The sequence below is a fragment of the Camarhynchus parvulus genome, chromosome 3 (assembly GCF_901933205.1).
Source record: "Camarhynchus parvulus chromosome 3, STF_HiC, whole genome shotgun sequence".
Lineage (NCBI taxonomy): Eukaryota > Metazoa > Chordata > Aves > Passeriformes > Thraupidae > Camarhynchus > Camarhynchus parvulus.
Window position 1 is genome coordinate 35,131,635 of NC_044573.1, and position 17,520 is coordinate 35,149,154.

General features: G+C 38.9%; 1 protein-coding gene across 4 annotated transcripts in view; it reads left to right on the forward strand.

Moving 5' to 3' along the window:
* Window positions 1–17,520, forward strand: part of CDC42EP3 (CDC42 effector protein 3) — a 33,694-nt gene that overhangs the window by 13,667 nt on the left and 2,507 nt on the right. Inside the window, exon 2 of one of the 4 annotated variants that reach the window (XM_030946397.1) lies at window positions 16,129–16,264. The exons of the other annotated variants lie outside the window; for them this stretch is intronic. The gene's annotated coding sequence lies outside the window, so the exon portion shown is untranslated. The remainder of the gene's footprint in view (window positions 1–16,128; window positions 16,265–17,520) is intronic. 4 annotated transcript variants of the gene reach the window in all.

The window sequence follows — 17,520 nt, forward strand, 5'->3', positions numbered from 1 at the left end:
ATACTTCTGGTCTCAAAGAAAAAAAGTTACAATAGCAAGAGTCCAAGGTTATTAATCTGTAAGAATTCCTAAAGGAATTTGTGAGGACAAAAATAAAACCTGCCTCTCCAAATGGAAGTGCTGAACAATCATGCAATTTGTGCTGTGGATGGTTTTCACATTTTTGTCTGAGAATTAATTTCACTGTTAGTTGCAGTAGTTATTTTGCCTTGAGAGTGCAACCATGCCTCTACCTTGGCAGAGAAATAAAAATTGTAAATAAGGTATTTTGTGGCATGGTATAACATTTTGATTACTGGGAGATGCTCTGACAGCTGTATAGGAGGAAGTGACAGAATTGTTATCTAATGAAGCAGCAACAGAGAAATTGGAGCCTTTTGACATTGCCTTTGGTATGAACAGTATATCCACCCAAGTGTACATCTTTAAGTGTATCCAAATAATCTCTGAAAATACAAGTATATAATTTGCATATAACTGAAAAATCTGCAAGGAAAGAAGCAGGCTTCAATGGCTGAATGAACAGTCTAAACATGCAAATTACTCCTGTTACTAAATTCCAACCAATTTTCCTGTATCAAGCCTGTGTAAATACCTTTGTTCCTTGCATCTGTGAATAAACCTTAATCCCTTCCCCACATCCACTGTCCTCCATCTCCTGGTTCCACATCCCTGGTTTTTATGCAGAGGTTCCATCACTAATCTGAATTTGGGTTGATGGCTATTCCTGCCAACTAAGTTGTTTGTGGGGATGGAGCAATGTAAGCAATGAGGGATTTCAGAAGATTCTAGGTGTCGGACACTAAAGCTACTGAATCTTGTAAAAAATTATACACTTTAACACCTTGACATTGCCTGTCCTGGTAATTCAGAATGACAGGAAAAGAAACATTTAAAAGTACAGAAGTGCCAGAACTTGTTAGCAATGTTGTGGATTTTGATGGTTTGTATCTGTAGGAGTAAAGGACATTATGATACAGCTGGGGAGTAGAATCAGATCATTTTGTTTTATCTCATTAGAGAAACAGTTTAAAAACTTTGGTTAAAATTCTCCCACCTCCTTCTAGTCCTCCCAATAAACACATACAGATGGCCGCAGAAGAGGATAGAAAATGTTGAATGGCAGTGTCAGATATTGATAAACAGCTCTAAAAATAAGCCTTAAAGGGAAGCTTTCAAGACAGCTGAAGTGTAGGTGGACATGTTAAAAAGGCATCATCTGAGAAATTGTGTGTATTCTTTCTGTAATAAAAGCAGTATCTGCAGAAGTAGGAGCAGCTGTCTGTGTGTGTGTGTGTACATTTAAGATCCATGACTGAAATGGTACCAGATGATTTTTCAGGTGCTCTGATTCAATGTGTTCTTTCAATCCATCTGCTGAGGTAGCTGGTGGTAGTTACTGGGCTTTCCAAATTTCAAAGTTTGTCATTTTGGGATAAGTATCCCGAAAGTACAAATATGGTCCCAAAGTCAAGTTTTGCAGTAGTAATGATGAACAGGAGATGTGATATGAAAAGAAGTTAGAGTTGTATTTTCAAATTCAAGAACTGTGTTTTTTTTTTTTTAGTAAAAGTGAATGAAGCCACATATAATATTTTTTAATTGTGCTTTTCTTCAAAACTGGGTATCTGTAGTTGGACATGGATTCCACTTGATCATGGACCTTAGATACCCCTCTTGAACAGTTGTACTTTAAAATTTTAAGTTTTTCCTCTTTGTTTTGAAGAGGCCTAAGTTACTGTGAAATGGGTGCCCTTCTGCTTGCACAGTGTCAAAGGAGAAACAGCTTTTAAAGCTTGCAAGATCTCAAACTGTTGATGGCAATTTGACAGGACAGAATTTATTTGGTTCTCCATGCAGGATTTGAAGTAATGTCTAAAACAGAGATCTACTATTATTTTTTCTATTCTGTGCTGAAAGATGAGAACTTTACAAACACAACAGTTTTGATGAGAGGTCTATTCTGATAACTACCAGGAGATTTGTCCTTTCAACCTTCATAATCATCTTGATGGCCAAAGAAACAAAATCTGTGGACAGAAAGGCTCTAAAAATTTATTGTGGTGTTATTGAGATAAAAATACTTTTCCAAACACTTAATTCTCAAGAGAAATGCCATGAATTTAGGGGAGAACACTGTTCATATCTTGACTGATAAAAGTCAGACCAGACCATTGGGAACTTGCTTATGACAAGCTGTAGGCCTTTCCTGAATCATTACCCAGTTCTGTGTCAGTATGGCTCCTGGCTCTGCTTGTTTGAATTAAACAATAGTAATTTCTTAAAAAAACAAACAAACAAAAAATTAACAAATATTCAAATAACAGTGAATCTACCATAAGCCTGAGTAAATTGCTCTTGCTGTTCCAAAAATGCATGTTTTCCTTTGTAATTGCTTTGACTAGCTTCAGTCTAGCAAACTGAAGCTAGATAGTTGGACTTTATGATCTTAAAGATCTTTTCCAACCTTAATGTTTCTATGCTTCTATGAAATGTAAGTGATAATGTCAGTCTTGTGGCTCTCCTGGAACTTTCTTTTGTTTTATGAATCCTCTTGGAATTGTGGCTACAGGAACTGGACGTGGTGATGGCCAAATACAGAATTACTGGATCTTTCCTTTCAGTGCCCTTTCATGCAGCAGGGAATTGCAGTAGCCCCTTATGACCACAGTTCAAGAGGATGAGGTTCAGCCTGGTTAACTCTTCTGACCTCTTATTTCTGTTTCTGAGCACAGTCTTCCTTCCTGAAACTGTGGCCTTTGTGATTTAGTCTTCCATTCTAAACTTGAGCGCATGACTTGGGCTGTTGTTAAAACTCAAGTGGCTGGATGGAGTTCAGATACTAGCTTGAGGGGGTTTAACCTGACAGGTAACTGAACAGCACACACCTGCTTGCCCACTCCTTCCCCACCCAATGGGATTTGTAGAGAATTGGGGGAAGAAAAAGGTAAAATTCATAAGTTGAGATAAAGGCAGTTTAATAGGACAGAAAAGGAAGGGATAATTATAAAACAATTCAAATGTACAAAACGAGGGATGCGCAGTGCAATTGCTCGCCACCTGCTGACCAATGCCCAGCCAATTCCTGAGCGGTGGCCCGTGGCCACTTTTCCCCCGGTTTGTATCCTGACCATGAGACCATATGCTGTGGGACATGCCTTTGGACAGTGGGGGTCAGCTGTCCTGGCCATGTCACCTCTCAGCTTCTCCCCAGCCTTCTCACTGCTGGGGTGGGGTGTGAAGCTGAAAAGCCAATGACTTTGTGTAAACACTGCTTAGCAACATCTGAACCATCAGTGTGTTATCAACATTATTATCACCCTAAAACACAGCACAACACTGTACCAGCTACCAGGATAAAAATTAACTCTATCCCAGCTGAAATCAGGACACAGTTGATCAAGGCCTCTCTATCCCTCAATTTCATTATCTACCTACTCATTTTTCCCTTAGATTCTAAGTGTTCCAGTGCAGATCATCTTAGGGTAGTTTTCGAACTGAAATGGATCAATTCAAGGCAAAGAGTTTAAAGAGCGCTCGCTGGTAACGCGGGCTTCAGGTCCTGCTGAGCAGAAAGCCCACACAACTCCAAATGCCCTTAGAAAAAAAGCTACAATTTCTCTTTGTATCATTAGTCTGACTTGGGAGTGGCACTACCTTTTAGGGCCTGCAAATGGAGAGAAACTCCTATGAAATCAGGTATATTAAGCTGCTGTGTAAGAACTCATAATTGATCTGAGATCCTGTGACAGCATAAAAAAGAATATTTGTGGTTTTCAGTGGATGTACTGGGCTAAAAGAAGAGCTGTATATATTGCAAGCTGTCCTTCCACTGAGATGTACCAGTTTTGTATCTTGTAATCTATTTAATAAAGCAAGAGTTTTGATTCTGATCTGGTTTGCAGTATAGCCTCCAATAATTACACTGATTCAATCACTGTTGAAAGACAAAAGATGTAAACTAGTGACTCAAAAAGTTATCTTAGTTGTTTTTAAAGCTCTCAGCAAAGTGTTTGACCCAGGAACACATGGCTATTTCCGGGTACATAGGAAACTACAGAATTTCAGTGGAAAGCTCAAGAAGAGATTTTGGTGTCTGATAAAACAAATGAAAAAACTTTCTGTATCTTCTGCATAAGAAATGTAACTAGCAAGATGTATTAAGGGAGTTTTATTATTTATTAGCCTTAATCAAGTTCTAAAACAGCACTCAGTTTGTCTGTTGGATAATAAGTCTCTGGGAACATAATAGTCCAAATGCAAGTCAGGTTAAGAGTCTCTGGATTTTTCAGGTATTCATAATATTTTGCTTTTAAAGTTGAGATTTTGCTTTAAGATGTAATGCTTTTTCAGCCTCTTGGCGCCCTGAGTGAAATTGCTTGACTTGTTTCAGACAGTTTGAAACACTCTCTTTGGGAGGTGTGAACGCAATCAGAGCCATTAATCTGGGAACCTGGTGACTATAAAAAGTTAACTGTTTTCCTGCAAGCTGCTAATGTGTTGTACTTGGAGAGTTTTAGTTTAGTGACTAGGTGCAGATTTTTTTCTTTTCATTGTTGTTTGTGCCTTTTTCCTTTTCCCATGCTAAATTGTCTCTTCCCATTTTTGTCCTCTCAAGTGAATGGGTTATGGTCTTTCCAGGAATAGCAGAAGTTTAACAGCAGTATATCCGTGGCTGGATTTTTGTTTAAGACATATATTTAATTTGAATTATTGTAGGATGAACCCTATTTCATAGGGTTCTGTGTTCTGAGGGAGCAAACAAAAGAACAATAAAATCCCATTTTACTCAAGGATGTGTTTTAACTTAGGAAGCCTATGACTATAGCAATAGAGGTGTTGCTGATCTACTTTTTACATTGGTCTTAGTAGCTGTTGGTGAAGTATTTAGTAATTTCCTCCAGTAAGGACCTCCTTGGGCTCCAAGGAAGAAGCCCAGGTATGCTGCCCACTGCTTCTGCAGCCAGAAGGAGCATACCTCTGGTGAATCCAGGTTAGCAGGCATGTACAGAGGGAAAGAAACAATGCCCTTTGGGTGATATCTTCCTTTTAGGCGTTACTGTACATGCCTTTTGATGGAACTGTGTTTTGGAGTCTTTTGGTTATGGTATTTCTCTTCCTTCCCAAGGGAGCTACATCCAGAGAGCCTGTTGAACAGGCCCTACATTATCCGATAATTTATTCTGGTCCGGTACTGAAGCAGCAACACTGAGATGTTTATGCCCTACTTGAATGCAAGTTCCCTCTTAAACTTCTTGGGTATAGTGTCTCTGCTGTTGTGTAATTCAGGGAGTTATAGTTTGTTCCTTGCCTTTGTTTCCACAGATGCTATCTCTGTTAAAAGAACCGTATGGACAAGAGAAGAGAGGCCCACACTGTGCCTTAAATTAATGCAATCCTAATGCATTGTTACACTATTATATGTTGTGGGGTTTTTTTGCTGGGTATGGTTTGGATTTGCACTCAGGACAAGGAAATTGACCTCAGTTTCTCTTCCTTTGCCTACAGTAAGAAAATCAGGAATACCTGTCCACTTACTTAGGTGGTTTGTTTTCTGACCATCTTTACATTGTTTTTGTTTTCTGAGTTAGTGTTGTGGTGTTTCTTTTGTTGTTGTTATGTTTTAGTTTGCTTGATTTCCCTTCTCCCCCAGCAGAAGTTTTTGTCAGCACTGTAGCTGTGTGCCCTGGACTCTAAAACATGTCATCTTTTCTTAAATTTTTGAAGGATGGTAAACCACACTAAGAACATAGTGCTTCTCCCATGGCTTGAATTTTGACTCCCTGGAGCTTGCAAGAACCATTAGAAATTTGCTTTAAATAGCCTGCAGTAAAGGTACCATTTCATCTTACCTACTTATTAGAGGATTAAGTAAATAAATATGCCCTATGGGAAAGTAGGTCCCAGAATTATGTTCTTTTATTTTTCTGCCTACACACCACTGCTTTCCATACCATTTGTATGTATTGGTACATGAAGGACTTGCAGCATGTGGTAACAGCTCGTTCTTGGTCAATACTGAGGTGCATCCATGCCCAAAGGGATTGCTACACCTCATTTCTGTGCTGCTAGAGTTGTATGAGCAACATGAACAGAGCTTTAACAGTCCAGCAGCAAGTTTCACAATGCAATAAAGCCTTGGTATAAGTGTGAGTGCTCCATTTCAGAACCAGCTTCTCTCAACTCTGAAGTAATTACTGCAACCTGGATAAAGTATAGACTCAGTACACTTAGCTGGTATCGGTTTAGTCAGAGCTAAACATAATTTTTGCTTTGTGCAACACTTTGCTTCTCTCACCTGTTGTCCCCCAGTGTTCTGTTTAATGTGAGGGGCAAAAGGGTGAGATTGCTAAATGGTGAGCTGAGGCATTACTTAAAAGACAGTTGTTAAATTTGTGTTGAATTTGGCTGTCAGACGCCTGGTAGAGGTCTCTTCAGTATCCTGAGAGTGGAATGCCACTGCTGATCAGTTTTAAATCTATGGACAGTGATTTTGACAACGGATCATGTATGTAATGGTCAACTTCAGAATCTCTCTTCCTTTTGATCACCCTTGTTGGAAGTACGATAAGGAACACAGGAACTGATGCTGAGGAGCATGTTTAGCACTTACTTGGCATTTGCAAAGGAGTGAAAGGGACCTGCAAATTTAGGCTCCTAGCTCTGCTTCTGAGGTAGGAGGGACGGAAAGGAGTTGTCTCGTTGACATAATGATCTGAAAGGTCTTTTCCAGCCTGAATGATTCTATGATTCTATCTGGCCTGTGAGGGCTGCAGAGAGGTGCAGCTGGGTGTTGGCATCTGTTACCTAATGTCTAGCCTAGTTTCTGTTGAAATATCTGATTAATTTTGGGGTTTTCATTAATGTGGGTTTTGGAACAAATTAAATGTGACCGAGGTCCCAACAAGGATCCGAAATCTGTTTTCTGCTGAAGTCTATATACAAATGAAGAGCAATTTGCATCATTAAGCACACGCTTCATTCAGGATGCTTGACAGGGGAACACTGAGACCGAAGTTGCCTCATGCAGTGCTTTTCTTATAAGGTAGGAGACACTTGAGCCAAATTCGTGCTTTGTCCCATCTGTATGTTCTTTTACGGCCTTTTTGGAGACGTGGTAGTTGTTTTACGGCATTCTAAGTTCGGTGAGATCCTCTCCAAAGGTCCTTGCATCTTGCATTTCTTTAGATACTAACTAGCAACTAGACATGCCCCTCCTTCTCCCCAGGCATCCTCCCAAGGATTTACAGTGTCTTAAAGGTGTGTGAGAGGGTTGGTTCGTGTAGGAGAGCTCATCATAAAAGTTGTAACTTGCTTCTCGCAACAAAGACAAGTTGTTTTGCTTGGCGTTACGCCACTGTGTTTGTCAGTGTCGATTTATGTCAGGCTTTAAATAGGATGCTCTGCAATGAGTTTGTTTCTGGTAGTTTGTAATCCTTTCAGGCCAGCTAACATTAACGAGCGGCAGCATTACCGTGGCTGGCTTTCTTTTGATCATGCACAGCCCTAGTCAGGAAATGGGTGAGGAGCATGAGTCATGATTACATTACCCTAATGTGACTGCCCACTAGAAGTTTTCTTTTTGCCGCCAATACGCCTTCCCTTGACACTATTTCTGAAAACAAAACGTCCATTTTGGAGCACTTTGAAATATTGACCTTTGAACAGAGAGATTTATGTTCTCTTGCAGTCTCAAGGCAAAGCTCTAAGCAGGAGCCCCTGCAGAGAGCTGAGAGAAAACGAATGTCTGCAAAATGCTTTTCCAGAAGTTTGCGAAGACAGGACCTAACTTGCAGCACACTGGGTCTGCTTGGATCCAGCATGCTTCCCTGACCCATTTACTTATCCTCTCATGTTGCCTGCACATGCAAGCTCCAAGTCCAGTCTGTACAAGGGCTGTCATCTCATTCACCATTTGGCTTAAGCTTTGTCTTAGATCTGTACTTATCTTTTGAAATATGGCTACAATAATGGGAAGATAGGTGCTGAGTGCTGGCTGATGTAAACCCTGAGTGTTGAGAAGGTGGCTTTAGTGGGATTTGAGACAACAATATTTTGGACAGTTTAATTAAATACATGGGATTTAGAGTTTGAAAGAAATATCAGCTGCTAATCAGTAAACTAGCTTTAGCACTGAATTGCAGCTGTATGCTCTGAATATTCAGACAGTACACCTCTGTACAAGTGCTGAGTATATTAATTTCTTTCAAATTAGACTCATTTGCTCTGACTGGTTTTAAGAGCAGTATGTGAAATATGACTATTGGTACAAAGTGTGAATTCACCCTGATACTACTTGATATATTCCAGAAAAAAGGAAGTCTGATCAGTTGAGTACAAGCAACTCAAGGTATGAGAACAAAATGTCTTGGGAGAAAGTGGGGACTCCTTCACTGCTCTCCAATGTGGTGCATCCCTGTGAGTTGGGGCATGTTGCAGGTGTCACTGACATGCTGCAGAGCAGCCCCAGAATATGACAACTGGAAGCAGTTGTCACTTATTCTTCCAGATTCTTACCTCTGCTCAAATGGTGCCTCCAAATAGTGGAGTTGTTTTGTTAGAAGTAGAGTATAAACTCACTGTGAAGATGTAATTTCTGGATTTTCCCTTTTGTTTCATATAAGGGTGATAAACCTTAGCTGTACTAACAATATACTTGAAACTGCATGTAGATAATAAAATTTTAGAAGCCCTATTTGCTGTGTGATTTCAGCCCATTTTTTAAAGGGGGCATGAGTTGGACCAAAAAAGTAATTCAGTGAGGATTTTTTTAATCTATTGAAGCATTTCCTTTCTCCCATCTACCCCAATACCATCAACTTTGCTCTCATCTTGATGACCATTCAACTCTCTGAAGGAGGCAGAACTGCAACAGAGCACAAGATTCATCCTTCTTTTGTGTAATTAAAAAAATAAGTCCTGTGAAACTTTAGATTTTTTCTGTATCTATATATCTCTACCTCATTGTTATCTTTGCTTATAGAGGGCTCTCTGGCTTTCAAGTTTGTTTTAAAACTAGTTTATCAGCCACTTAGCCATGGTCAATACTTATTTAAACACTCTGAAAGATGAATAATAGAACTGATGATTGTGATACGCCTATGTCACTTGTGTGTTTCAAGGAGATGATAAGGAGCATTTGACTTAGAGACGAAGCATATTTGAGAATTGGAGGTCAGGAGTTCAGGGTAGGGTTTTTTGGGTTTGGTGGTTGGGGTTTTTTTTTTTTCTTGAAACCTTGCAAGATGCTTATATTTTAGATTGCCTTTTGTCAGCAGCTAGCAATTATGGAAATTTTAAACTAAGGGTCTTTTCCAAAAATAGTATGAATATATTAAATAAAGTTAGAAAAACTTAATTTCAGTATGACAACAGTCTTTGGAACCCTAAGGCAGAAACAAGTGGAGCTACAAAGCCATTTTTGCGTCAGGAGTACGTAAAGTCTGGATGTAATTCCATGGACGTTTTTCCTTGCAGGAGAGATGGTTAAGGATTGCCCAGCCCTTCTGCCACAACTCCTTGCTTTCTAAGGGTGGTGTCTCAAGAGACAGCTTAGCTATTGAAAGGACTTTTACAGCAGAGAGAAGCAGTCTCACGCCAAGCCTAGTGATTTTAGATCTCTTTCCTAGTTAGTTTTCACCTTGTTGTATGCTGAACTGGCCTGTAAGGGGTCAAGTGTGTGCACACGGTAGGGGGGAAGGAGAGAATGCCTTTCTGACAACGAGTTATATTGGGCTTGAACTCTCTTGAAGCACTGCCATCGGGCAGCTGCAGCTGTTGCTAAGCCTGTCCTGTAAAGTGAGTCAGTGGAGAGGACTGCGGCTGTGACCAGTTTGAAGTGTGACTGGAAGGTCCGTCTGCCTGTGAAGGGTACAAGGAACTGCGGCGCAGAAGCAGGAACCAGCAATGAGCAGTGAGGAATCCAAGGTGGGAACTTCTTAAACGGGCTTTGTGAACTGAGTTGTGCTGAGGAGCTACACCCTCTGTGTCAAAAGAGAAAGCCATCTATGCTAACTTGCACAGAATCACAAAGGGTGTGGAGTATGGATTCCTAATCCACTTAAACTGATCTGAGTGCTGGCTGACATCGCAGGGGACAGTTGAGATTTCAACCAGAGCAGTTTGCCAGCTTTTAGGTGGCACATCAGCTCGGGTTGTAGGGGTTATTTTTTTGTCCCATTTCACGTTTTTCCCTATGGCTGAAGAGAACCGATGGACAAGTTTTTAAGCCTGTCCATCTGGTGGTTTATGGGTTTATGGTACCCAGCTATTTGCTCATCTGGTGTGTGACTCTGTAAGAGGAGATGTGTGACTGTGCTTCAGCGTGCAGTCAGTCTGTTTGACAGAGCATAACCTCACCGTGGCTGGCTGCATTATTAACATGCTGTGCTGCACCTTGTACTGACATGCACCTCTGCCTAAATCTGCATGGGCTTGTGCTCATCCAGATTTTGGAAGCCAATGAACTATATGGTATTAAATCTGTATGTATGAACGTACCAGCCAACAAAGCTAAGGAGAAGGTAGTGAAGAGGGACCTGTTTCCATCCGTGAAGCTGAACAACAGAAGACTGTGAGCTCATTAAATCCTTGTTTCTGGAGAAGAGGAGAAAAGAAAGGAAGGGTTTTTTTGTTCTAGAAAAGATGCTAACTTTTCAAAGCTGGAAGTAAGCTGTGATTCAAACCTGTTGAAAAGTAAAAAAAAAATTGCTTGATAAAAAAGAGTTATTAATTAATATTCTAATGAGTGGTTGTAAGCACAGTTGCAAAAACAGACTGTGTAAGGCATTTATTTTCTATTGCATCACAACTAGATTTAAAAAATGTTAGTCCTCTACAGTGTAACAAATCATGTATTAAAAATATTTAGAATCTCAGAGTAAATGTCAAAAATAAGTCAACATCAAAGAGGGATGTATTTCTACGGATACAATGCAGAGATTTATTTATACGGTATGGGTTGTGTAGTATTTTTGTGAGCATCTTGCAAATAAGTACAAAAATGTTGCAGTACAAGTTTGCAGGTGATGGATATTGGTGAAGAAGTATATTGGTGAGGGAGATGGAGAAAGCTCAACTGATTTATTGATTTGCAGCTTGAGCACATTGAAATAAAATGTTTCTCTCTCTTTCTGAAGTATGGCATTGCTTTTTATCCTATAGAATGTAAGTCCAGTTTATTTGCTGGAGAATGATAATTTGGAAAGCTTTTTAGCTTTCCTCCCCCCAAGGAAAGGAGTAGAGTCCTACTAGACAAACAAGACAAACAGTATAATAAAAAACTATGAGCACTGCCACTGGCTGTACTGCCAAAATTTGTTGATTAAATTAATCTATTTGTATATTGATCCTAAAAAAAATAAAATGGAGATGCCCACTCTGAACCAATAAAAGGCAAGGATAACAAATTCTACTTTTCCCAGTATAGTTTATTCTGCCTGGAGAACTTGTTTTTATTATACCAGCACAAGAATTCTTAAATGGTTTGTAATATAATTCTACCCTGTAAATACAGGAAAATTCCTGTTGTAAGAGGGTGAGAATAAGAGCAGAAGTATGATCTCGTTTATAAACAAGGCAGTGATGATGGGAAGCAAGAAGTGATTTTTATCTTCATATATGCTGTTAGGGAGAATTATATGGAAATATTGTCACTAATTCTGATCTGCTTGGAAAACAATGTTGAAAAATTGGAGGTTGTTCAAAAGAGAAAGAGGGAGAGACACCAGAAGGCTTAAAATTATTCCCCCACTATCACCACATGAGAAATTCCCCCTTTTCACTTTGTTCAAAAAGGATGACTGAGAAACAACTTGGCTGGTGTTCAAGTATCTTAACAAGGATGAAGGTTTCTGGTTGATAAAGGGCATTTGTAATCTCAGAATGATAAAGAGCAAAATAATAACTAGAGACCGAGGCCAGTTGCTCAAATTAGACCTCTTTTTTCCATCGCCCCAAATCAGGTTTGCTCTCCTTTGTTTCTTTTTCTTACAAGCTAAAATAAAAACTCTTAAATAGATTAAATACTTCATTCATTTCCACATAATATATAAGTCCTTTAATGGTTTAAAATTAGTTGAAAGTGTTCCCTGGTTTGGTTAACATGATTTACACAAGGTTGATCTGTTTGAAAGAGCGCTGAGCAGGGTGGCAAGAGTTAAAGGAGTCAATAATTAAAAATCAAGAACTTGTTTTTCCTTTGTTTGTAAATCTAGGTTTTTAGGGGGGGGGTAAAACAGGAAGGTGCTGGAGAAATGGAAGATGCCTGGGGAGAATGACACTCTATGCAGCCTGTCCCTTCTGTGCTTACACTTAGTGGCAATTAACCCTTCTTCAAGTGGACAACTCACAGCTAGTGTACTATTTGTCTTTGATTTATGTGGAAAAAATTGTTTTATAACAGAGGAAGTCAAATTATATGCTTATGTGATTTTTTTGCCTTTAAAAAATATTTTTTTTATTTCTCCAAAGGTAGAATAGATAAAATAATTTATTATATGAATCAGGACCCAGATTGGAACAGGGAACACTTTAGATGCATATTCTCTGATAGCTGACCTCTGTGAAGTAAATTAATGGATGTAGTCTGCATGTATGGGGAATTTTAAGAGAAGGGTGGACAAATACCTTCACAGCTAGCACATGGCATCTCTGTCTTTTTAGGGCAATGTAGAAATGAATTAACTGCAACATAGAGTCAGGTCCTCTCCTGACCTGTGCTTCTGTAGCTGTGGAAATTATTTGGGATTTTTTTCCTTTATTTTCTAAATAGTGTATGTGGTGGCACAATGAAACAGGTAAGACTTGATCCAGGAGAGGCAGTTGAGAAAATTAGTTGAACTGAAATGTGTTTAGCCTTATTGTTTTTATAAAGTAATTAAATCTGTAGCTTTAATCAGGAAGGTGCCAATTCTTTGATGAAAGGAGAAGCAAAGGAGCCAAGGACTTCTAACCTGATCAAGGGAAGTTGACTTTAATACAGATGAATTCAAAGGCTCTGCCTCTTATAAACAATGTAAATTTAGAGAAACAATCTGGAGGGAGAAGCGTTAGCACCTGATGTGGTTTAAGCTACTTAGAAGGTAGTGGCTTTATAAGTGGAGAGCTGGTGGTCTGGTCTAGAAGTGGACACACTTGTGGCCTCTTGTCTTCAGAGACTGGTGGTTGATAAGGACACCTGAGCCCCCAGAAGCATAAGAAGTAAGCTCTGTGGTGCATCATCTGATGCTTTTCTTGTACCCGAGGACTTGGTTAGCTGGAAGTGTATTTCACTAGCATTCAGGAGTTGTGACTGCATGACTTCAGGCCCCTGTTATAAAACCAGTAAAAATGTGTTTTACACTTGATGCTGTTTTAGACATAGTGAAAGTAATTGACCAGGATGTTCTTAAGAGTTTGTACTGCTGAAAGCTGCTGATAGCTAAAACCTAAAATGAAGCCCTAAAGTCTAATTCTTCTATGCTTGTAGATACTTCATCACGTAGAAAAGTTACAGCTGCTTGTTGCATAGTTTTGTCTGTCTTTTGCTATGTTGCTGTGCTTTCATTTGGCTATTTAGATGATGTACAGACTGTTTTCTCTTATTGACTTGCTCCACAAGGTAATTCAATTGTATTTTAAATTATGCTTTGGAAAGGCCTTTGTCTGAGTTTCACATGCTTCTAGTCAGTGATGTGTAAGGCAGAGCCTTTGCAAGGGATTGCTCTGGAGAAAGCCCAGAGACTTCCCAGCACACACACACTCACTTCAGGCTCTGCTCTGTGGAAATGTGATTTTCTTTCTCTAATTTCTTTGCTAAAGGATCTAGATTTCTTGGGATGTGTGCACAGATAAAAGTTTACACCTTGACCCTTATTTGTCTCTGGCTTTGCAAGCTTAGCTGTTGAGATATTTGCTGATAGTCTGTCTTTTTAAAATGGACTGTGGAATAAGCAAAGGCATCCATGGAAAAGTTTGAGCTGTGTGGAAGGTGATGATTGCTGAGTGGACAGAAGGCAGATTGAGAAGCACCTCTAAAAATATTGGTCTTTGTTACCAAGCAAAATATTTATATGAGAGTGTGAAGTGATAGGAATGAAAATGAGCAGGCGCTACAGCCAAACTAAAACTTTAATTTTCACTGGGCTGAAATTCCTCTGGTTTGGCTCATGCTTGGATCTTGTTAGGAGAGGGGATATCTTTTCAACTGGAATAAAAACCCTTTCATGTTGTTTTTCTCTTAAATTAAGGTCTTCCACTGTAGACTGGCAGTCCAGGATTGCAGACTTCTGGTTTTCTGGTAATTTCTCACTCAGCTTTCCAATTTAGCTATACAATCACTTGGTTACTGAGCTGAAATTAGTCAAAACAAGAGACTTTTAGCAGTAAGATCTGAAAAAGGTCTCATTTTAAGACAAGGAGAAATTTATTGTGTAGCCTGATATCAAGACTGGGTTGTGTTGTGTCCCTTCTCTTAGCCCATGTGCACTTGAGATTCCATTAAATCTTGTTGAGAGGAGGTGTTAAGGTGTTAAGATTCTTGTGAAAATTTTGTGGACTAATTTTTGTCTTCTAGGATTTGAGCTGGAAGCTTAGTCTTGTTAGGTTTTTCTTCATTTGCCAAAGTTTGATTTATAAATTTTTTTCTTACTAAAAGAACTACTATATATGTGTGTGTGTATAGATATGCTATATGTTAATTATTTATATGGATTCTTCCTTATTTAATGCAAATTAAGAATGAATAAAAATAGTATTGTAGATTTAGTGAATATTTCCAGATGTATTTGTTTGAAGTATCTAAAAATCTGCACTCCTTTAGGCAGTAGTTGACAAAGAGGATAGGTATGCAGAAACAAAATACAGTTGCTCTGAAGCAATGTCATGTTGTACATGGAAGGCCTGTCCATTGAGAAGGGAGCCCTTTTCTTTTGTTTAAAAGGTGTAGTTTGCAGATTTCCAATACTGTGGGTACTGAAATCTGCAGTAAGAATAGCCTTTGTTTTCAGCAGAGAAAATGGTGCTTGCACTAAGCATGTAATTGTGAAATTTCTTCTCTTCAAATGTAAAGCCTCTTGCACTGGCCAAATGGAAGGCAAGGCCTTCACAATTAAAGGGACTGCTGCTGTATAGAGAGGGTTTAGAATTCTTGATAGTGGAGTCTCTTGCAGCATCATCTCAGGTAGTGTGGGTTTACACCGCCCCTTACTGGGGCTGCCTCGTAGTGCAAGAACTAAAGGAGATTTGGATATCCAAAGTTTGTGCTGCTTTCAGAGGTTTTGTATTTTTTCCCCTTGAACTATGAGCTAAATAAAATATAGTGCTTTTCTTGTATGTTAAAATGGCCTATTTATACCTAGGAGTTACTTTACATTTTCTTTTTAATATTTCCTGATGTTCAGATGTTTCATTGTGTCCTTCAAGTTTTTTTTTAACCCTCCCTGTGGAATTGGGTGATAATGGTTTTTGATATAGATCCTAAGTTGTGGAAGCCTTGAAAGCTTTGAATGAACTACCATCTAACTTTCATTTTTAAACTAGTAACCAACAGGCATGACTTTGGACCACATTGTCATTACATTGTCATTCATTCAAATTAAAAGACCTTAAAGAATGAGAAATTAAAATCAGAGAGAATTTGGCCTGTTATTTCTAGGAAGTGAGATAGAGCTGAGTCCCCTAGATAACTGTAAAACAACCTCACCATTCATCTTTGTTTGACAATAAAGATGTTGAGGACATTTTGTTTAGTTAAATGGGTTGCTTGGGCAGAGTGATAAATGGGGGGAAACAATGCAGTGAATTTTAGACCTTAAAACTGCACGGTTGATTTGACTGATCAGCTCTGTTCTCATTGCAGGTGGCACATGCAGAGATCTTATTCAGGAGTTACTTTTGTATCTTGCAGTACTGTCATGGAGTTAATGTGAATCTCCTAGTATATTGTAGATCCTAATGAATTACCATTTTGTTGTGTAGAACGAAGCTGTGAAGTGCTTTTAATTGATTGATGCAATCAATTGTCTTTTCAAAATTGATCTTAAAAGTATAAAATGCCCACATAAATTGAAGGCCAGGCAATCATATTTATAAGGCTTTCCTGTTTCATCTTCCCCAACATCAAATTATTGAACTTCTTTTGTATTTCAGCTTTAACCTGTTTACATCTGATATATTTTGTGGGGGAGAGCTCTTCAACATTATCAAAGTGCAGTAGATACCTGGTGGGAATCAAAAAACCAAAGCACTGACCTGGCTAGACTCCCAGCTTCCCTTGTGATGCACAGTTAAGTACCCAACTGTAGGAACTAATTACTGTGGTTAAAGGATTTGTTAAAATGCTTAAATACTTCTTGACAACCTGGGTGTGTAGCCGTACAGTGCTAAGTTTTAAACCTGGTGATTCATACTGGGCTTAATTTGGTGAAGGAAAAACCCTGCCAGTGCATAAGTAAAAGGAAGCAAAAGTAGCCCTTGTTACAGCCAGCTTCCCTCCTCTTATGATAGAGAACAGTCTTGCTGTGTAAAAGCTGTAATCTCCTTGGCACAGTGGGGGTGGTGATGGACAAAGGGTGACGGATTTGTAGCTGAGTATTCTAATGAGAGCAGGGGATCTGTGGTGCATGGATTAATAGAAGAATGTATAAAAATGTTCAGGAGAAAAAATGTGTTAATTCTGTGTGTCTAAGAGTTAGGAACTGATACTATAAGGAAGAAATATACCATTAAAGTAATAAAAAAGAGTGTTTTTCAACGGCTTTTTGACTTAATAGCCTGTTAGCCCTTGTTAGCTCTATCAGACCTTTCAAAGACCACATTCTAGTAGGACAACATGGTTTGCAGAGACTGTTAAAATTGGTTGCACAGAGCAACTCCAAATCACTGTGGCCTCATGGTCTGCATAATTCATGAGCTAGTCTATAACTAGTTGCTATGAAGAATTAATGTAGCTTAAAGAATATAGTCACAAGAATCAGTCTCCTCTAAAGCATGTGAGTTTGGATGTTCCTAACAAATTGTAAAGACCTGGAAGAGCTCTTTTTTCTAGTTCCTAAAGCTATATGTTTAAATGGGCACAGTTGCTGGAAATGTTACAGTTTGTGAGTGTTCCAGCACTAATTGGAAGTATCTGAATGCTAATCTGATTACCCAGTTATCTAAATCAAGGGAGTCTACTCCATATCCAAAACCGTTTTCTGAATGACTGTCAGTCTTCCTGGATCTACCAAAAACTTAATATTGTTGAATGTTATATATGTGTTTCTTCACGTGCTCTTAAAGGTCAGCGTTTTGAATGCCACAATAAGGAGAAGAAAGATTGAGATAGTGATATTTATCAAATGAATTGTTCTCAGCAACTGTGTCTAAGAAGTCTGACTTCAAAAAAAGCTATGGAGTCAGAGAAAGGTTAGGTGACCCTTGTTAATCTGAACTCTTTTATCCTGCCTAATGGAGGGAAGCAACATCATAAAGCTAATCTGTAGGCTGGAACTGTCAGTACCATTACTAATTTTGGGGTTTGGTAAAAACAAGACTGAATGA